The sequence below is a fragment of the Lagopus leucura genome, unplaced genomic scaffold, assembly GCF_019238085.1.
Source record: "Lagopus leucura isolate 7727_CA_CO unplaced genomic scaffold, USGS_WTPT01 Super-Scaffold_100015, whole genome shotgun sequence".
In the NCBI taxonomy this organism is placed as follows: domain Eukaryota; kingdom Metazoa; phylum Chordata; class Aves; order Galliformes; family Phasianidae; genus Lagopus; species Lagopus leucura.
This window is the reverse complement of record NW_024962269.1, coordinates 6,979,182-7,001,108: the sequence shown is the minus strand read 5'-3', so window position 1 is coordinate 7,001,108 and position 21,927 is coordinate 6,979,182. Positions and strand designations below refer to the sequence as shown.

At 38.7% G+C, this 21,927-nt stretch overlaps 1 long non-coding RNA gene across 1 annotated transcript in view; it reads right to left on the bottom strand.

The window, feature by feature from the left end:
* LOC122182569 overlaps nt 1-21,927 on the bottom strand; it is a 132,762-nt gene that overhangs the window by 32,401 nt on the left and 78,434 nt on the right. Inside the window, exon 2 of the long non-coding RNA XR_006179858.1 lies at nt 5,894-5,995. This is a non-coding gene — a long non-coding RNA (uncharacterized LOC122182569). The remainder of the gene's footprint in view (nt 1-5,893; nt 5,996-21,927) is intronic.

Here is a 21,927-nt window from a genome sequence, read left to right as displayed (position 1 = left end):
GAGAAAAGTTAGAAGAGGTTTCAGACAGCTGATATGCACACACCCCCGGGCAGGGGTTTCAAAGCATTGCTCATGGCTCTACACAGCTGTGGAGAATGGCAGGGATGAATTTATGGCAGGGTCTTTAAAGTGTCTCAGAAGTTTGAACTACTATTGGACAGTACACAGGGAAATGAATCTCAAATTCCAAGTAAATATCTCCTGCATACATATAGCTGTGTAAAGGCTACATATTTTTTTTACTGCTTTTATTATTACTTTAAGTCAGAAATGTAAGAAGTCTCTATCACTGTCCAAAACACAGTTCTTTCATTTTTAGCTGGAGATATCCCAGATGCTCAGAAGTTAAAGTTGTTGTAAAACATGCCCTCAAAATAACAACTTTTTGGAGTTCCTAGACACAGATCAAAGTGTCCCAGTCACTGAAGTCACAGCACAAGGTCTTGATGTAGTGACACTGGAACTGTAAAATTTCTCCTTGCTACTTTCAGTTCCAAGTGGTGACTTCTTGCAAATCGACACATGACAAGCTGAATAAATGCATTAATCATATCTTTATCAACACTGTACATAGGATAAATAAATGGATAAGTTTATGAACTTCCTTCAGGGGCTTTTAAGTATCTAGAGCTAGTCAGACTGCTGAGATGGTATATAGGTATGACACAAATGTTGTGTAGCCACTGCTCTGTCCAAACGTCAGGAATGTCTGCACTACAGAGATGTATGCCAACTGGCAAAAGTATGCTTTGATAACTTAACAGGCAACATTGCTCTATAGCTAATATTTGGGTTATTGTTCATTATCCAATAGTTTACTCAAATATATTTCACAGCTGCATCTGTCACGTTTTGGAAGTGCTAACTAATACTTCATTCCCAACTGTATTTCTCTTCTAAATTTACTAACTCTACCACGGCTAAAATTTACAGCATAACAGCAACACTCACATGTCAGATATGATATATATCCATCAGTGTCAAATTTCCAGCACGTCAGCATCTCAGATGTACTTCCTCTAGACAGAACAGACAGCATGTGTCCACGTACAGACAAACTATTGCAAAACTCAGTGTGTCCTCGTTAATAGAAACATTTGTGCAGAATTCAAGCAATTATATTGGAAAAGGTGTCCCTTCATGTCAGCTGTGTATCAAGGAATGTGTTCTGGTTCTCCCGAATTTGATTTACTACCACAAGTGTCCTACCATTACTGAAAAAGTTTTATAACTACTAGAATAAGTCAATGGACAGCTGTCCATGTCTGTCAGAAAGTTCCCCACTGAAAAAAAAGTCACAATTGACCAAACTAGGCAAAGAAAATAGACTCTACAAGGGGCTTTGTGATGTTCCCCCTGGGTATAAGGGAGAAATTCTTTACTACGAGAGGGGTGAGGTGCTGGAACAGGCTGCTCAGAGAAGTTGTGGTTGCCCCGTCCCTGGAGGTGTTCAAGGCCAGACTGGATGGGGCTCTGGGGAGCCTGGTCTAGTATTAAATGGGGAGGTTGGTGGCCCTGCATGTGGCAGGGGGGTTGGAGATTCATGATCCTTGAGGTCCCTTCCAACCCTGGCCATTCTGTGATTCTGTGATTCTGTTTTATCTCCTCATACATCCAGACTATCATACAGAAGATTCTCACCTACATACCAAGACAAAATAAGAAGCCTAATGTTATGGTGAGATAAGACTTTCAGAGAAATCTAAGAAAATCTGGTGCACAATCCTTGATGTGTACCAGTTAAAAAAATATTCTGTTTTAAAGATATCAGCTGAAGATAACTGTTCTAATGAGAGATGTGACAACTTTTAGTGCTTCAGTGGCAGCCAAAAGATCAAACATCTTCTGTCACCTGAAACAGCTGGGAAGCTACACACAGTCTGATTTGCTTTGATATATTTGATAGACTATCATTTGAAACAAAATACCTGAAAGCCCACTCTAATTAAGAAAAAAACCAGTAGGTGAAGAGTCAAGCTTTGATGCAGAACGATACACTGATGTTTGTACTGACATTTTGATATTTGGCAATACATAAACTGCGTAAGTCATCCAGAATATCTGACTCTCATGCTTTCTGTTTATGTTCCTTCTTGGAAAAGATTTTTGGACAAAATTTTAGTGATCTCATTGTTTTTATGATGCTGTTTTTCAAAGCATTTTTAAAAGAGATTTACTTACTGCGAAAAGACCTTGGAATGACAGAAATATTTACGATAACAAATTCTTTAAAGCATGAAACAGATCTAAAATCATTTTCTTGTATACCAGTCTGTCATTATTTTATGATCTGATATTTTCTGAATGGCCAAGGTTAGAAACAAATGCTTCTGTGTGGTTGAAACACTGGAAATCCTGTAATCCCAGCTGTGTTATGCAATATAATAAATGTGTCAAACCCAGGTATTAGTGGGGATATTCAATTTAGGACCCGTCATAGATCTGAGAGGGGGAAAGATGCATCTGCCTTAGGCCTGTGGCATGTATAATTTGGTGGGGAAAATTACATATTTTAAGAAGAAACTAAAGAATATTGCAGTTTCACATTTCTATCCTTTGTATGGAAGGCTGAAATACACGCCACAGAATCAGGAAAGCCAGTGGGAAAAGTGAAGAGGAAAGACTGCTTATTTTAGGTCTCTATACATTATGCCATAACTATTGGAATTGAGTCCATTATACCCTCAGACCCTCAGCATTTATATATATATATATATATGGGGGGCATACATACACACTCTCATACCCTAATGTATTTATTCAATCAGAAGACTTCCTCTGATGTTACCAAAACCAGTCACAAAATTACAGTGTAGTTCATTTGGTATAGCATGACCTATTTAACAGCAAAATTACTTGGGCTTAATGTGGATATTTTACATTCAGTTCAGTAAAAGCTACCTGAGAGTACAAACACACTAAGACACACACACTGAAACAGAGAGGAAGCTTTAGCTTTGTAACTCTGCAGTTCCCATTATTCCTTCTGCTGTGTCTCTATGCTACCTGCAGAAGCCATCTGCCACCTCAGGTTAGGCACATCTGCAGCCAACATCTCAGCAAACAGTGCAGTGCTAATGACTGACACTCAAAGCATGGCACTGTGATATTTTTCCTTGTTTCTCAACCTACTTCCCAAACACTTATTTGATTATAAATTGGTGCATGTCTAGATACAGAGGGTTAATTTTAATTTTAATAGAGTAAAACCAGACCTAATATATTGGACTTAGAGTAACGTGTACCTTTTATGACTCCTCAGTTCAGTAACGAACGAGCATCTTACAAGTTGTATCAGCATAATTAGTTTGGTCTTTTAACAGAGAACACCAAATCTTTGTTGTTCTCAGCATTTAAGCTATCAAAGAGAAATCATGTATACAGCAGCTAAACCTTTTCAGACTGAAGTACTTAGTATTCTTCCATTTAGCAGCACGTTATGAAGTTTCATTTAAAAGGCGTAATTTTACCAATTAGCTCATCCTGCTCAAACACACACATACCGTTGGGAAATATAAAAAAGGTTTATTAAATCAAAAGATATGGCTGCACTTCAACTAGCACATGGGCATTAGAGATCAAATATTCCCTATAGATTAATCCCCATGGCATCACAGGCTGATTTGGCTTGCCAGTATTACATTAGTAAACCATCTAATCCAATTTAGAACAGGCCAGGAATGTTCCATCCATTACAGTATTTCTAGTGTCATTAGAAGCAGACTGATCGAATAAGCATCTTAAATCAGCCTGCAGCATGCAAGTAAATCACCGTGACTTACCCAATGAGATTTCCTTTTTTTTTTTTTTTCAATAAAAAGAGTTTTGCAAATTAAGAATAAGAAAAGAAAAAAAAAAGAGACCTCTCATAAGATGGAAGCTCTCTATGATTTTCATTTCTTAACACTTTCAAGCAGCAGAATTGCAGTGCGCATGATTATGCACTCTGTAAAGCAGCAGTACAATACACCAGGGATTTAAAGACATGAGAAACTCCTTATTCTTTAGCAAGCTTATTTTTATGAAAAGCAATGGAAAAAATACCACAGTAAAGAATAATAAACAAAGTAGGCTGATCAAGGGCAGAGGTAGATACTACTCTCACTAAGAAAATCTGCTGTATAAAATAAGAGTAGCCATAGTAATAAAATCCATCAATCAAATATATAACAAAGGTTTGTTCTGATAGAAAGGATTAAAAGAGCCCAAACTTTATATCCACACAAGATGAAAAACACTCAAGTGCATTACAAAAGTAATATTTTCACTCCAAACTGATATACCTGAAAGGAAAACAATTCTTCAATAGAGTAGTAAATATATGAATAAAATTTTGGCAATAGTTCATTGAGATGATGCAGCTATCAAAAAGATTTCAGAAAAGGGCTAAGCTGCAGTTTTGAAAAGGCAGGTGTCAAACTGAATAAAATCATCCAAATAGCATGCAACCTTTGCAGCTCTCTGAGACCTATCACGTTCCACTGACCAGACTACACAGGGCTCAGTCGCACCATTTAAGCAATCAGCCATAAAGAAGAAACACTGCTCTGATGCACAAGTTGGTGAACACCTGTTCCTATGCTCTCGTGTATGTGAGTGATCCACCTTTGTTTAACTGCTCTGCTGTCAGTCAGACAGCTCTTAACATTGACTGGATTTCCAGCATAGCTTTGTTAGAAAAAAAAGCTGTATTGGTTCTTTGTATACAGCTACAGAAAAAGTAACAGCTACCCAGAAATGCAGAAATGCAGGAATTGTTTTCACCGCAAATTGTCGTACATATGGAACAAAGACAGTTTCGCAATGAAATCATGCACAGATCCAGGACATGACTAATCCTTGCAAAGTGTATTAATGTTTTAAGCTTGCAAGTTTTCATTCCTTTAATGAAAACAGATCTCCTTCACTTTTGAAGGAACACAAACACCTTCTGTGAGAGAAAGAGTTGAAGACGATTTTCAACATGATTTACACAGAGTTCCACTCAAATTTCACTTCAAAAATTAAATCCTTTCACAGTGCTATATTGAAAAGATCCAAGTCTCAAATTAAATCCATCTGAGAGAAATAAAATAGGAGAAATCCTAACAAACCCAGTAATCCATCCTTACACACAACAAGCTTGCAGCAAGTCTCTGCTCTTGTTCTTTCATGTCCTTTTGATCCCAACAGGCCTGGCCCTTGCAAACCCTTCTCAGTAGGATATGGAAAACCACATTCAGACAGCTAGAGCTTGGAAAATCCGTTCTATCCTTTACTTACACCAGTGCCAAACATTATTATTGTTATTAATAGAACAAACACAGATTGCAGCAGTAAATCATACTTCTCCCAGAGCTGATTACCTGTCAAATGTTCATCATCAGTGTAAATGACTAATGTACCTGATTAACAAAATCCAAAAGCTTGCTCTAAGGTAAAAAAGCCTTAGCGTTGCAGTTTCTCTGATGAACTTCCATTCTGTTCCAGGGCAGAATATGCCAGATCTACCAGTTCAATTTCTGAATAAAAGTACAAATGCTTTGTACATTTTTAAGCAGGGAGTAAGCACTGGATTGAATTATGGCCACATGTTGCTTTGCTCTACCACATGGTGATTAGGAGAGCCACACTTTGTTCCTTTTCCTTTTCCTTTTATTAGTGTTAGGCATTAGCCTGAGAGGGCCGACAGGGAGACAGAGGTAAAGAGGTTCTTTTGATGGACAATGCGGTCTGCCACTAACAAGACTTACCTATAGCCGTGTAGGGAAGTCATAGCAGTGATTTTCTGGGCATTGAACAACCAATCTAATGCATCAGGTAAACGCCCAGAGAGTAAATGAATGAACCCAGACTTACGTGTTCAGCCTTTAATCATTAGAATTAATGTATAGTAACTCAATTGAGTGCTTACCCGTAAGATGGATCCTCCCAGCTGTTGATGAAGTTTATAAGAGTTGCTGTTGGTTCTCAGTATCTTCAAAATTCAAGTTCAAAATGACACAAGGTGGGGCATCTGCAAAGAAAAAGCACTAATTCACCACTGACATTTTTGAAGAAGAGACATTTCCTGGTATAGAAGCAAATTACACTCCACCAGCTTTATAAAGTGGTTACAGTTCTTGCAAAGGAGGTGACATAGAGATAAATCTAAATTTTCTTCTGACACGACTTCTTCTAAGCGAAAGAGAGAGTGCCAGAACAGGGTTTTGTCCCGTGTCTATTGTACCAAGAAAGTTTTCACATACTGACAGATTTTATATACAGCATGTTGAAAGGAAAAACTAAATGCTGCCATGACTGAGATTACATCTTCCAATCTTCGAAAGACATTTGCTTCCCAAGGGAGAGAATTAAACAAAGAGGCAAAGGTTACAATTCTATACACATAAGTGCTGAATTTCACTTGTAACGAAGAGTATTTTTGCTTACTACAGATGCAGCATCTCAAAGGAGCCAAGGTGTACCTGTGGGATGATTCAATTGCTCTTCTACAATTTTGCAAGCTCCTACAAATTCAAACTAGAAGTTGTACTGAAAAGGTTATGCTGGGTAAGTGCAAGGGGAGCACACACAGACACCTTTTGGTCAGCAAGGCAATTTCCTGGGGCAATGCACTGATCAACGCACTGAACCGAAATTTCTGCAGGATAAAGGTTTGTGACGGAAAACCTTGTGTTAGATGCCCATAATTGTGACAAAGTCATTGCATATTCTGCTCAATGCTTTTTCTGTTTCAGCACTTTGTTGCTGTACAAAGAAGATCCAGCAACCTCTTAAATGTGGTTGGTAACTCGAAGTACATTTGGATAATCAGCCAGAGAGAAAGGCTCTGTTCTCTATGTTTTACTGCCTATCTATGAAGTGATAGAAAAATTAATTAATGCACATTTGCCATCTTTCCAAGGTTTTCTCTTGGAAAAAAAAAAATGAGAGAGAAAGAAAGAAAAAGAAAAGCTTGAAATATTTTCTTTTAGCATTAGTCATTAGTAGTTTGTATTAGAGAGGCTTAAAATCACTTAAAATCTGTCATGTCTTTATCGAAGTAGTCAGTTTAAAGCTGTATACCATTAACTTTTTAAACTATAGTAATGTAAGCATCTATTTTATCTCAAAATTGACTCTGCAGAGCTGTCAAATATGCTTTTCCTCTGTGCTAAACATAATAAGAAAAATGTTACAAGCCAAAGCATTTGCTGTTATTTACAAAGCACTTTGTGCTAGAGACCATGCAGAAGGAAAGAAGACTAAGGCTCAGACACAACTCAGCCCTGGTAACATAATGCACTAATCCTGGTTACAAAGGGAATTCACAGGAGACAGAAGACCAAAGGGCAAGACACCTAAATGAATGAATAGGGAATGCTGAGCAGAAAATTGTTTCTGAAACCCTGCCTCTCTTTGAACATTTACTCCATATATCAAGGTACCAGCAAGGACTATCTGAGCTCACACTCTGTGAGTCGTGAGTGCATTGCTTCATCTGCATTAAGCAGCTCTGCAGAGAAGTATCATTGCTATGCTTTTTTCTAGACTTAAGCTTTTGTCAGCACAGTTAGCGTTCTGCCCAGGTGCCCACTTCATCAAGTCCTGTACAATTTTCCCTCTGCCTAAACTTAAGAAAACATTTTGTACAGTGGCACAGATCCTGTTTGAGGGGTGAAGGCAGCAGTGTGGATGCTGGTTGGATTTCCATTGTCAGTGTGGCTTTCATCTTCCTCACCCTGGAAAAGGCCAAGGGAATAATCCCACACTTCCTGGAGCAATACTCCCAGCTGCTCAAATGATAAACAGAAACTAGGAGCAGCCATAGCAGAGAAAGATTTCTATGCCAGTGGCTATCACTTGCTAAACTCAGTGATGCTCCTGCATGCTTGTACTCTGCACAGCTCTTCATCTGGAACAGTCAAGTGCAAGAACACCTTATGTGCCCTTCCAGAATGGCTGCAGAGAGAGGAAGTGCTCAGCTCAACCAAAATGGGCAAACTGCCTTTCAGATTGTGCCAAGGTTCCTAAGGCACTGAAGAGGCTGAGCAGGGCTTTTGTGCCATTTAGTCATTCAGGTTTTCATCTCTGGGTACAGAATTCTTTTTGATGGACTTAAAACACTTCCGAATGTAAAGAGCTAAATTTCCAGGCACTGTAACCATCCAGGCACTTTCCCTGGCAGCTAAACCCCACTCTTAGCTTTGCAGGTCATCTTCAGCATACAAGATGATTCTCCATTGCTATTACAAACTGGGACATTTGTGCACACAGGTGAAAGCACTTGCATTGGGACTACAGATTGCTTAGCTGTAGCAGCCTGTTTCATTTTAAGAAAAGTCATTTAAAATACTTATGAGAGCCAAACAATCTCAAAACCCTTAATAATAGTGCTTGTGTGAGAACTGGTTTATCTGTAATTATTCTTTCCTTTTTTTTTTTCTTAATTTAAATAGTGGAAATTTTTTTCCAAGTGGAAAAAAAAAAAGAAAGAAAAACAAAAAAAACATTCTATGATCTGAAAAGAGCCACTGAAATCAATTAGAAAGCCTTCCACTGACCTCAACATACATTTCTATCAGAAAATGTTGCCCAGAACAAACTTTAGAGCTAAATCAGAAACCTCAGAATCAAAATCTTGTAATACAGAGATTTCAATAGATATTTTATTAGGGTCAAGCTAAAAAGATGGTATTATAAACGTATTGATCTCTTTACCTTTCAAATCAAATGGTGTCAATGGGAAGAAAAAGGACAAAGGTGCTCTGCCAGTGAAAAGGAGATCCCTTATGGGAGGCCACGTGCACTAATCCTGTTTGTTTCGCTTGCAAAAGAATTCTTCAAAGTTAAAGCACTCTAGGGATTTATTGAGCACTTTTCAGTCTTCAGCTGGATTTACCAAGTGAAGCAGTTTCAAAGCCTGTAGATTAGTACTACACAATCAGCCTCCTATAAACGGCATGACAAGGCCCAGCATGATGTTTCAGGCAGTGGCAGTTTACATGATTCTGAAGACAAAGGTACCATTCCACTCACAAAACAAGGATGAAAAGATTGCTCTACACTGTGTGGGTAGAATTGCTTAGGAAGACAAGGCTTTACCCCGCTGCCTGTTGCCTGTTGTCAGACGACTCCTACTTCACTTGTGTTCATCACAATGATGCTAACAGGATTGGTGATGCTTAGTAGCTTCTCTACAACTTGGATGCTGCCTTGCTGAATAGTTAAGATTTTCAAAAAGTTGTAAAGAAGACCTTCACAGGTGCTGTTTGGGGAATTTTCATCACAAAAAAGGTGTGAAATTCAGTTCCCAGTAAGTGTAACTGAATCCACAGGAGCCTTCAGTGGGTCTAGGATTTCACTACACAATCTTTGTGTACCAAAGATTTTCTCTCATAAGAGCAGCTGAAGGGAGCTTCTGAAGCCAAGACGATCTATGTCACCATTTACAGTCACTATTAAATTCTGTGTTCTCATGCCTTAGGCAGAAAAGCTTAAATCACAACAGAAAGAAAAACGTTCATTTTAAGAGCTGTTTAAAAGAAAGACAGAAGAACTATGGAATTGTGGAATATTTTTTTTTTTAAACTTTCAAACTTGCAAAAAGAGCACTTCATAATTTTCATAATGAAGCAAAATGAATGGAGGAAAAGCATTTACAAAAACATTGACATTTCCTTCTGTTTAATTATTTTTCATATATTTTGGAACTGAGAGAAGCTCAATCACCTCCACCTGTTGTGTGGACTCCTAATCAAGCATAAGAATATTAAAATCCCACAGCTAATTGAACTCTGAGACACAGAACACAGTACTTTCTCACTAAAACAAATCATCTCATCCCCTGTTTGGGATTCTTGGAAAGTTTGAGAGACAGAACTCTCAAAAAGATCAGTATTTACCTCTTCAGTCATACAATGAGATTAACTTTAAGGTCTATTTCAGTGTACATGTCTTCAGGCAAGCAGGGAATCCTCAGCTTCCAGCTGGACATTGGATACTGATGAGTATTACAAAATATTATAACACATACAAGGTTATTAACTATACCTGAGTTATAGGTACCAGTACAGCACATACAAGAAGAGTGATATAGAACTGTTCATCTCTCACTGGCTCTACTGTCTACATCTATACAGTTTTCTTACCATATACACCCGTAAAAATTAATATGATGTTATAACTCTGCTTTGTTACAACTCTTGGGGGACAAAACAAGCTCAAAGAAACATCATTCTGAAAAACATTGCCTGCTATCTGAAAGACTAAAATGATCCCAATGTTATAACACAACACAGCTTAACTAAACTACAATAGTTCACTGATTAGCAATCAGTCTTATTTTGTATGGTTTATTTCTATGAGTCTATAAGCACAAGACCTGTGGTTTAAGCAGATAGCTTGCAATGACAATAATGTGCAACACACCGAGGTACTAAAGGCTGCTACAGGCAGGAACTCTCCCACTCTTCCAATAGCAAAGACTTGGTCAGAATTTCCAATTGCTCAGGAGGATTCAGACTTAGTGAGTCACTTCATTTTTGGAAAGGAAATTATCTGGATCATTACATTATTTCCACTCTTGTGTACATTCTAAATAAATAGTTTGGGATATGCAGTCAGGCTTACAGACATATCAATAAAATAGAACTATTTCCTTTTTCCCAGTTACACTTTTGCAATCAGTTTGACAACAGTAGGATTACTGGAGTGTAACTGAAGACTGAATTTGCACAGTCAAAATAGGTAACTTTGAAGGAAAACAGTCAGTTTGTCAGTTAAAATTACCACTACCTGTTTGTAACTATTCACAAAGTTACAGTGAGTTCTAGAAGAAAGAAGTTGACTTGGCAGTCTTGGATAGTTGAAGATTTACAGCTGCAATAGCAATGGAAATAAATACTTATTTTTCAACTTACTTTTCAAATAATCGGGTGCCTTTTGTACAACATTCTCGTATGACTGAAAGTCATGATGCAAAATCACTTTTGGCAGCAATTTCCCATAAAGGTCCTGGTTTTAGGTAATATTATAAATGTACAGTGAACTAGGGCAACATGATAATATGGCATGTCAAATTTATTTGTAGCTGTAGGCAAAAAAAAATGAAGAAGGAAGAACAGATTCAACATAGCATTACAGCACAATAAAAATCTGCTCATTAGGTTTCATAAATTTCATTACAAAGTTTAATGCATACGTTTACATCACTAATACAAGCTGAAACCTGTGTTACAAGGCTTTCAGTTGGAAATTGCTTCTCTTTACAAATTTTCATCTGAAGTGCTTTAAACAACTATGTCAAAATGCAGGAACTAAATATGAGCAGCTACAGCATTCTGCCAGACTCCGAGCATATCTTTATTATTGGGAGTGTGGTTTGTAAAACATCAAAATCAGGTTGTCATACAGAGATTAAGGCTGGGATTTTTAGCAGAAGCTAAGGGAGTTAGGCACTCAGCTCCTTTTGAATTTCAATGAGTCAGGAGCATACATCTCCCTTAGGCTCCTTTGAAAGTCTCAGCATAAATATTAATAACTAACTTTTAACAAGCATTTGGTCATTGGTTTCAATCATTTCAAATATGCCAATGGCTATGTCCCTTTCCCACAAAGATCTTTTCCCATGTGCCATTTTTGGCAATGCTCTTATACGCATAGTGTTACAAAAAGGATCTTCTAAATTTCTCTCTATCTAGCCCTATAGAGTTTACATATGCTATTTATTGCTTAGATCTTTGGTACTCTCTCTTGTATGTCCCTGAGATGCTGCATTTAAAGAGTAACAGTGAATTCATATCATGTAGTACGACTGATACTACTCAGAGAGAAAAAAGAAAAGTCGGAATACAGAAGAACAAGATGCTATGGATATTCTAATCACTCCATGAAAAAATGTATCTTGCAAAAAGTTAAATGCTGACTCGACAACTGCATTTAAATGAGATCCGGTTTCACTTCAATTACACATTAGAAGTACATTTTTCATACCTTTCATTTTTAATTCCAACACTACAGCTAAGCTCTAACACCTTGAAATGTGTGCAACTCCGTGCAGTACATGGTGCTGAGAGCTATGAGCCAGCTCAGAGTTGTGCCAGACCGCCACCTGACAAGGTACTGTGTGCATGTGTGCTTGATGGATCCAAGTTGTCATGCACTTTTGGAATGGCAAATATAATGCAGATTGTACTTGTGTGGATATTACGCAGACACAAATCATAGCTCTGTATTGCTCTGCTCTACCTTTTGTATCAGGGAAGCAACTTGCTCCCAGGGTGAAACTGGTCTCAATACAGTTCTCATGCAACTCCTTAGCAAATGTGATGCAGATGGAAGCATATTCCATCACCATTTCCTTTGTTATCAGTTCCTCCTTTCTCAGAAGTGTACTGTGAGGCACTGGCAACACTGAGAGTGCTCAGATTTATCACTATGGGATGACAGAACCACATGCAAATAGCACTCTGCATGTCCTCATCTCCTCTGGCTGAGCCCTCTGGACTCCATTTTCGTCCTTCACAAGGTGAAGTATCAATACCTCATTTTAATAAGAAGGTGTTAGTCCTGGTTTCCTATTATCTTTACTCCTTACCATTTCTCCTGAATGATGTTTCTGTTGTTCGTTACTATTCTTCCTCCCTCAAGCCACTTCATCAATTTACAAATTTTAAGATGCAATTCCATTTATGCTAATATTTCTTTCTTTTGATTCCATAAGAGGGTTCAAACTGTGTCTCACAGCAATAGCTTGCAGTCCTTACATGTGTCTTGCTAAACACAGAACAGTTTATCTAACCCACAGTCTGGAAAATCCCGCAATGCCAATCCCCTACAAATTGTTTCACAAATATGCTCTGTTTTATTAACTGTGCAAACCGGAGTATGGTAACTAATACTACTCTAACAGTCTCAGTTTACTTTCCATTATAACAACATTTCCATAGAATCATATATTCGTATCCTTGTACGCTTTGCATTTTCATGGAGTGTTACTGGCAGGAGATTTGTGGCTGCTACACATACACAATAACCAATATTGAGGTGAAAAGACAGTTCAGACTCCTGATAATTCAGTACATCACCAGTAAGTGCAAAGAATTGCATCTGCTCACATTAGGGAAGATTTTGCTTTTTGGAAGCTATAAGGAAATCAAATATTTGCTTTCAAATTTGATTTTCCTATTGGTTCAGTTTTTCTCCTGTATAAACTTGGAACTGTGAAATATAAAGAAATAACAACATATAAAATGTAGCATCACAGAGGACTGCGTAATGAGAATTTAGAAAAGCTGATCAAATGTACTTTAGGTTAATAACAGAATCGATACACGATTTCACATTGTCATCTCCAAAACTCAACAAGCTATTCTCTGTCCTTAATGAATTTAAACCATTATTTCAAGGGAAATGCCATAATATTTTGGAAAACTATATTGCCTGGGCATGACATAGCAAACCAGCAGTACATACATGACTGCCACAAATAGAAAGATAAAGAACTTATCTCCTTTTCGACTAGGATAAGACAAGACAGAAAATAAAAGCATTAGAATGCAAAAGGAATTATTTAGAAAGCATAAACTCTTCTCAGCTATTAGGACAGTAGGATGTTACAAGAGCTATAGAAGGGCCAATGCGCTTTTAAGAGCAGATGAGGCAAATATCTGCAAAAAACACTTCAATTTTAATCTGCCAAGGAGTGGGCTAGGATGCCTCTCCACATTCCCACTACACACGATGCTATGATTAATAACCAGATCACACGCTATCTAGGTGTGTTTCAGGAGGAAACTACAGTAATGCAATGTAAGTTAAAAATTCTGCCTCTATTCTGAGGGCAACAGCCCTGATCAGAGTGCACTGTCTGTAGAAGCAGAGCAGACCTCCAGGGAACTCCCACACCTGCAGCTCAGGTGTGGCCTGCCACTCCATGGCCTGGCAGGTATTCACAGTTGCACCACTCACCTTCTGCTGTGTGGGTGCAATTCTGAGATTCCTCAGATTGCTGGGGTAGGAAACACAAAATTTTAGCTACAACATTCTTATAACCTCCTGAACTCTGGTGTGGCAAAACTGCGAGTGTATTATGCTCAGAGACCTGGCAGATTGGGTAAGCACCTTTGTAAACGAATAGAGTAAGTCAGCTATGACTCAAATTACTAAGATTCTATTGCATTAAATAGAAAAGATAAAAAAAGAAAAAGATTGAGGTCCCAAAGGAGAAGAAAAGAACATGTTAGAGAATATTTAGGTAATTAAGGTGATTTCAGACAGTCTAGACCTGATGATTTTCATCATAAAATATGCAGAGAACAAGCAGAAGGAATCTCAGAAGTGATTATCTATGGGAACTTGGAGAAAAAGAGATATTAAAAGGATAAACCCAGTCCTAATATTAAAAATTGTGGGAATGTGCTAATGGCTGTGGGGGGCAAGAGTAGCTGGAAAAATGTTACTGAATAGCTTAACTTCAACTGCTCGCGAAAAAAGTTCTTTGTAAGCATCTAGAAGGTTATAAGAAGGCAGGTAACAGCCAACACAGTTTGCAAGAACAAATTATGGCCAACAAATCCCATTTCCTTTTGTGACACAGTATGGAGGTAACCACCTAAGGGAGTAGCTGAGCTCAGTCTGTCCCAAGTTTGGCTCTCTTCAAAGCTTCACAACAGAGAGATGCTTTCTAAGCTCGCAGACGGCACCAAAGAAGGAAGGTCTGCATGTACACTGAAGAATGGGAACAGAAACCAAAATTTTGACTAACTGAAAATGCAGTATGGAGGTGGAAGGAAAGGGAAAGAAGATAAGGCTGAACAAGGCCAAAAGAAGAACTATGTTTGTTCAGGAACAATCAGAATCAGAAATGCAGGACTGAGGACAGCAAGACTGCTAGGTAGTAGATTACAAAATGAGAGTGAACCAACTGCATCATGCTGTCCCAAAAAATACAAACTGCTGCCTGGATTGCATCAGAACTACCTCCCCAGCAAGGTGCTGTTCTGAGGTCTCAGTTTTAGCATCAATCCTGAGCACTGCAGAGAGATGTGGAGAGACTAGAGGCAATCTAGAGGAGGGTGAGAGTGAAAATGACCAAGGGACCATAATCTGTGACAAAGAATTTGAGCTGTTCAGCCTAAGGAAAGAAGTGGTGTGTATGGGATGTTTGAGGAATTAACAGCCTTAAAGAAGACAAGTGTCAGCTGCCAGGAGGAACGAAGTAACGTTTGGTATGGAACAGAGCATATAATTGTGTGTAACTGTAGGAAGGAAGATTTTTCCTAATAGTAAAGACACTAAAACTGGGAAATAGCCTGTCTAGTAAGACTGGAAAGATCTCACTTTTGGAAGTCCTAACTGTAATGTTAGAGGAATGTCTGTTAGGGCTGATGTTAGTATCCTGCATGTGTTGCTTTGAGGGTCACAGATGGACTGGAAGATGCATTAAGGTACCTTTTACTCCATTTATCTATAATTAAGGGATAATTGAAGGATACCATTATTCTATCAATTGGCATGAGATTTCCTAAACCCCAAAGCTTTGTTTTTCCTATAGCTCCACAGCTGTCAATAAAAGTTTCTTCTTTCCCTTTACAGTTCTGACATATTTCAAATTTATAGAAAAATACATCTATTTCTTGCTTTCCAATGAAACATGGGTTTGATGCTCTAAATCTAACACTTTTTCTTGTTTTGTGTTAACATAAAATATTTCAAGCTGTTCAGAGATTGAATTTAATCCTCCTTACAATAATCCAAATTCAAATCCTCATTTCAATTATCTCTATATTCTGTAGAATCCCTCAAATGATTCAATGCTGAAGTATTATATGCGTTATAATTTAAAACTCAGAAGTTATGAATGGAAGCAGATTATATCTTATTAAAATGTTAATTCCAGTCCTTTGAGATAATTGTAACTACAAGCAATTGGTTAATGTGTCAGAAATAAACACTGTCAGAAATAACTGAACAAAAATAAGCATATGGACCTCATTCACTTCAGAAAAATAGGAAGGCAGAGTTATAGGACTGATTTTCAGCTGCACAGATACAGGTAAAGACCCTAGCCCCAAAACAATAATTTTGCATACTTCTTTATGTATCCATATTTCAAATTTCAAACTTAATTTTCCCTTCTGCATTTACATATTGAGCTGAAATTCTAAGGCCTGACAGCACAACATGCACAGTGCTGTGTGATGGAGTAATGCCATCCTGGCATTAACTTACTGTGACTGTACAACCAATACAGTAGTCAAATACAGGTCTAGAAAATCCCTATTTGTCCAGCTCTGCCCTAAGCAGTGACCAACCAACAGAGCATTTGGTGAAGGATCTGAGTCTGTCCTGAATTATCTCAGGACAAATAGAGCTGAAAACTGTAGAAGTAAATATGAAAGGATAAAAATTATTCTTACCAGTATCCTAGCCAAACAAAATAAGAAGGAGAGAAACAGTAAGACATGAAAAAGATAAGGTGCATTACTCTGAAGCTGAAATCAACACCTACATACAGATTTACTGGAGACAATTTCATTCAACATGGCATCAGGTCCAGATCCATTTATTGTCATGAGCAGCTGCACTGCAGTCAATGATGATACTCGTGTGAGTAAGCAGAGAAGTTGACCTTTACAGAGGTAACAACAGTTTCCCATTATTGTTAAAGTAGAAGTACATAAATCAATCCTACAAAACACTTTGGATAACGACGTGTAGGTTTTTCTGAAAGTAATGCGTCCTGTCAATTTTCACACAGACTACAACAGACACAAAGAGAACAATAACACTTTAATAAAATAGTTCTCAGATACAAAATGCCATTTTTTCGGCATGGTCACCACCATTTCCACCAGTGATGAACAAAAACCTGCATGTCATACTCATAAAAATCTGCACGAGCAGAGATGACCTGTTGTCACTGCTGAAACTCAGCACCCACAGCCCCACTGTGCTCACATTCACTATTTTTGTCTCCACAAATCTTCAACAAGTGTCAATGAATGTCAGTGGGTGCCATTTTTTCCACTTAGAAGAATTAATTTCCTTTGCTTCACATGCACTTCCATGTCAGACACCTTTCTATCAGACTGCCTCTCTGCTGCCATCTGTCACACAGCAACAACATGTAATGAAACACTGGTGAGAAATTTCAGCCTCTACTGCCGTATCACCAACATTTGTCTCTGCCAGCATGGGCCAACACAATAAAATAGGAGGCATTACTTTCAGAGAAGATCCCATATGAAGTACTCACTATCTAATTCCCATAAAACGACATTCCATATAGAGGGGTCTGAGGTACCATATCATCTCCTCTTGACTGTCTTTTATCAACAAACAAACAAATCAGCAAGTCAATGGCCAAAACAAAAAGCAAGGGCTGAGAACACATTATTGTGATGCATCCCAGCATACTAGAAGGAGCAGCAAAACAACGAGCAAACACAGCATAATCCTGGAGGAGTTAAAGGTTTAAAGCACATTGTTTAGAAATCCACACAACAGAATAGCCCCTGAACTCTAGACTTATTTTAGCATATATTTTTCTTCAAAATCTTCACTTAAACAGAAAATGCACACAGTGCTGTGCCTTTTTCCACTGAAAAGATAACCTTCAGAATGTAAATCAATGCACTTTTGCCCTGGTAATCCAGTCTTGCAGAAAGCTGTCTCCAGCTAAACAATATCAGCAGAAAAAGGCATATTAAGCCTTCACTCTTCAGTAGGGTATTCACCCCAGTGAAGTGCTCATTTTAAATCCATGCTGAGATCATTTTAAATGCTACTGGCACAGTCAATCTAAGAAACATCTGACTGTCTGTCTCAGTTATTTAAATTGGGAACATGTCAATGAAGTTGTAACATTTTGGTAGTCCTAACTATCAAGACCTTAAAAAGGCATTAAATCATCGGGCTACTTTTGCCCCTGAGCAAGTCAGTATTGGCATACTCCCTTGTATTCCTACTTGCCTCTCATTGCAGAGGACACTGCAGGAGTGTTGCTGTGGAGGTCTGAAAGCACTCTGCATTGACCAAACGTATGCTGAAGGAGACCACAGCAAAGCAAAACGTGTGTTCATATCCCATCCTCACCTCTGGTTAAAAGCAAAAATGAAAGAAAAAGTACCATTCTTCAATTTACAATTACACAAGATCGTAAATATACTGTATACAGAAATATACAGCAACTCAATATATGGTTCTTTGTGATTCTGCTTCCTGGTACACAGCTTGACAGCCAGTGAATTAACACCTCAACAAAAGGTGTTGAGGGTGCTTCCCTTAAAAAAAGGGAAGCAGTTACATATAAACAAACAAACAAATAAGTAAGTATGTATGTACCAAGATCTGTAGCAGCAGTGAGGATTTGTACTAGCTAGCAGCTTGTGAGGATATCATTCTGAAAAAGAGTAAGATCACATGCTTTCAAGGCCAACTGAATTGCTGCCATACTGCAAGATGCTTGAAACCCATCCCAAGTATAGGAATTGCTGCTCTTACTCTGTTCTGTTTCCCCGTAAGATGCAAAAGCCTGTTCTCTCCCACCCATAGTATGCTGCACAGGCTCGAGGATTTAATAACAGTTTCCTTTGAGCTCACTGTGATCAAGCCTATATATAACTACCCCTCTTATTTACGTTTCAGGATTTGAAATGGCACACCTGCAGTCAAGCCCACACATTTTACAATCCCATAAGCATCAAGCAAAGCTGACTCCATCTGACTTCCTTGAAAGAAAACTGAAACAGTTCTCATTTTTAAAACTTCATATGAAACAAGTGAACTTTTCAAAATGACATTATTCGAAGAGAACAGTGAATCCTAATACAGCGAGACAAGGATTCCTGAGGTCAGAAACATCAGCTTTACAGAAATGTCCTAAGGGATGCCTGAATGTATTATCTCAAGACCTTTAACCTCTCACTTAGGCCCTACTGCCCATCACTCCACTATCAATCCATTTCTAACATTTTACTTGGCTATGAACTTCTTGGAATGACAAGAGGATGATTCATAACATATAGTAAGGCTTCCAGGAAGCTTTTTCACTCAAGCTACAGGGTAAGTGAATCAGCCTTTTGCTTTCTCCCAGGAACTACTTATCTTCAATCTTTCAATTAAAGGTCAAAAAATGAAAGAAGACAGCTCAGTCATCTATTATCCTTTCCCCCTTTTCTTATTGTAAGCAGCTCTGTTCTTTACATAGTTGTGTCTTAACCAGTCTGAGATTGTTTTCATTGGCAGAAACACAAAAATCATCTTGCAAATTTAAAGAACAAAAGGAAAAATGCACAGAGTGGTGGCAATTCCTCTTGTGACTCCTTTTGACACTAGGTTGCTTAGATCCTCCTGACAGAAGCAAATCCAAAGCCTTTATCATAAATTAGCAAATATTTTTTAGAATGTCAATTTGATAGACTTAAAGAGAAGTATCTTTTCCACCTGCTTGTTCAGAAAGGAAAATACAGAAATGGAAAGTATGACTGCTGTTTGGCTTTGTTGTCTGAATTTCAGGGCAGAGGGGAGTTGGTTTTGGATTTTATCAGACATGTACATGGTAAAAAGTAACCAAGGATGTGGATTAGCATACAATGCCTATTTCATCATCGCCCTAAGGCCCTGTTGTATCAGCTCAGACGGAGCTCTGGTGGGTCACTGGGCAGACCTAAATCTCATTAAAGAATACACTTGGCACTGACAGTCTCCATGCAGGTCAAAGAAGCGGCTCCACTTGCCCCATGCCTAGCCCAGGCACAAGCCTAATACAAACACAGGGTGATTTTGAGGAGGTCAGAGTCACAGGAGAGGAAAGCATGTGAACAAAAAATAAATGAAGGAAAAGCTGAAAAAAAATGGTGTTCTGGTCAAATCAAAACAATTTGAGATTTCCCTCTATCCTATTTCTTCTATGGGGAAGAAAAAAAAAAAAAAAAAAGTAATCATCCAGACTAATCAATAAACATATTTTGAGGCACAAAAAAAAAATTATTTACTTTCCCTAACTTGGCCAGTTTACCTGTTCTTTTGTCATCAGAGGATTGTGCTCCTATATAAAATATTGCACCAAAAAGTATCAAAGGTTTTGGTTTTCTGAGGGGGGAAAATAATGAACTGTTTTGACATTCATAAAAATCCTTTATCTTGTCCCTGGGTGTATTTTTATTCCTCAGAAACTCTAGTTATTGCTGAAAGAAAAGGTTGCTGAAATAAAAGGGCTGTAAGAGCTTACTGCTGGTAAGTGGGCAAAAGTTGGTTAAACCCCCCAAAAGCTTTGGCTCTCTACTCCAGACAGAGCTTGTCATCAGTGAGGGTCTGTGAGAAGAACAGTGGGAGCCCCCATCTCTGTTCTCTACCAGCACGAGTGCATACTGCCTGAATTGGATGGATCACTGTGCTACCTTGGAGAATCACCTCTGGACCCATCTCTGAGCTTACTAACATTGCGCTGTAGCCTGGATGTGCAACCCAGCAGGTGGGAGTCAGACCCCTTCCCAGGAAGGGCTGGCCATTAGAAAGGCTGGAGGCTAGTTCACATTGTGAGCTACAGCTACAGACTCAGGAGAGCTGTGATTTACTGCAACATGATCAGCTTGTTTGACAGATGAGCCCATGAAGAATAGCAGGAACCAGCTGCTGAGCACTCAGTGCAGCCTGGCGCAGCACCGAGCCCTGCACGGGGGCTCAGCAACATCCCCTGCCTCTGTGTCTGCATGCCCAGCTGAACTCCTGAGCACAGCCACGCTCAGTTCAAATGCAATCTTGCATATCTGGGAAGGAAAAAATGATTAATGGTTAATTCTGAATTAAACTGTGAGTGCAAGATTGAATTTCCTTCATGAATGACGCTGTGTGTTAGTGTTAGTAGCTGTGTCACAAACCAGCTCCGCTTTGCTTGTTCATTACAAAGCCGATAATGGGACTAACAGAGCATGTGCACCAAGTGGCTGCTTTTTGTAGCTCGACTCGGGTTCAGCACTGCGTGCCCGACTGACAATGGGAGTGCTCAGGCACAGGCTCCCGATTTGCCACCTGGCTACCCTTGCACACTGCTGTACCTCTTGATATAGATGAAACAGAGCTGCTGTTTGTTCCCTTTCAAAGAGGGAAATGTTCTTTTAAATTGGTAAATGATCCTTGGCACGGTTAAAGGAAAAAGTTTACAAAGAAAATGAGTCCTCTCCATGACCTGAAAAAAGCCACATTCCTCTGCACCAGCTCTTCATAATGCTTTGTGTGGGTGAAAAAGACCTGAGTGAGGAGCAGGGCCTTAGTGAACTCCCTGCAACCATAGCACAACTCCCCATCACCTTTCTAACATTTACAGACTTATTTCCTAGATAATTTGAATCTAATCTATCCCACATCTACCCTCAGCCATGTGTTCAGTTCTATGCACTTATGCCTCTGTATGCATCATTGAGATTTTTGCATTCTGATATCTTTTTTAGGGGTACAATGATTCATTTCCCATCATTTGTTTATCATTTCCCATCATATTTCTTGACCTAGTACAAGCAGTCAATGGAACTGCACATTTACATCACATATGCCTCTGGCTCCTCTCTTTATAAGAATGGCCTTCTTTGAATTGTGTAATTGAAAATAGAAGTTTAGATGACTGAACTTTTCAGAGCTCATAACAACTCTCGACTGCTACCCACATCTCATGGAATAGGAATCAGAAGCAGCATTTTGATCTACTGTTCTTATTTCTTCTGCATGTTGTGAGGCTAAGACAGAGGGATAAATTACAAAGATCCTATTTATTGCAGTGGTACTGAATTGACCCCATGTCTTTCTGTGGTGCTTTCCAAGTGTGACTTGGCTTCATGCTAAAGGGAGTCACATTATCAGCACTTCACAGCACTTTGCATGGGGGTTGCAATGCAGTGGCTTCCTTTGTGCCCTATGATCTCAAACATGTATCTCTGCACCTTATTCGTCAAAATAAAAAGAAAA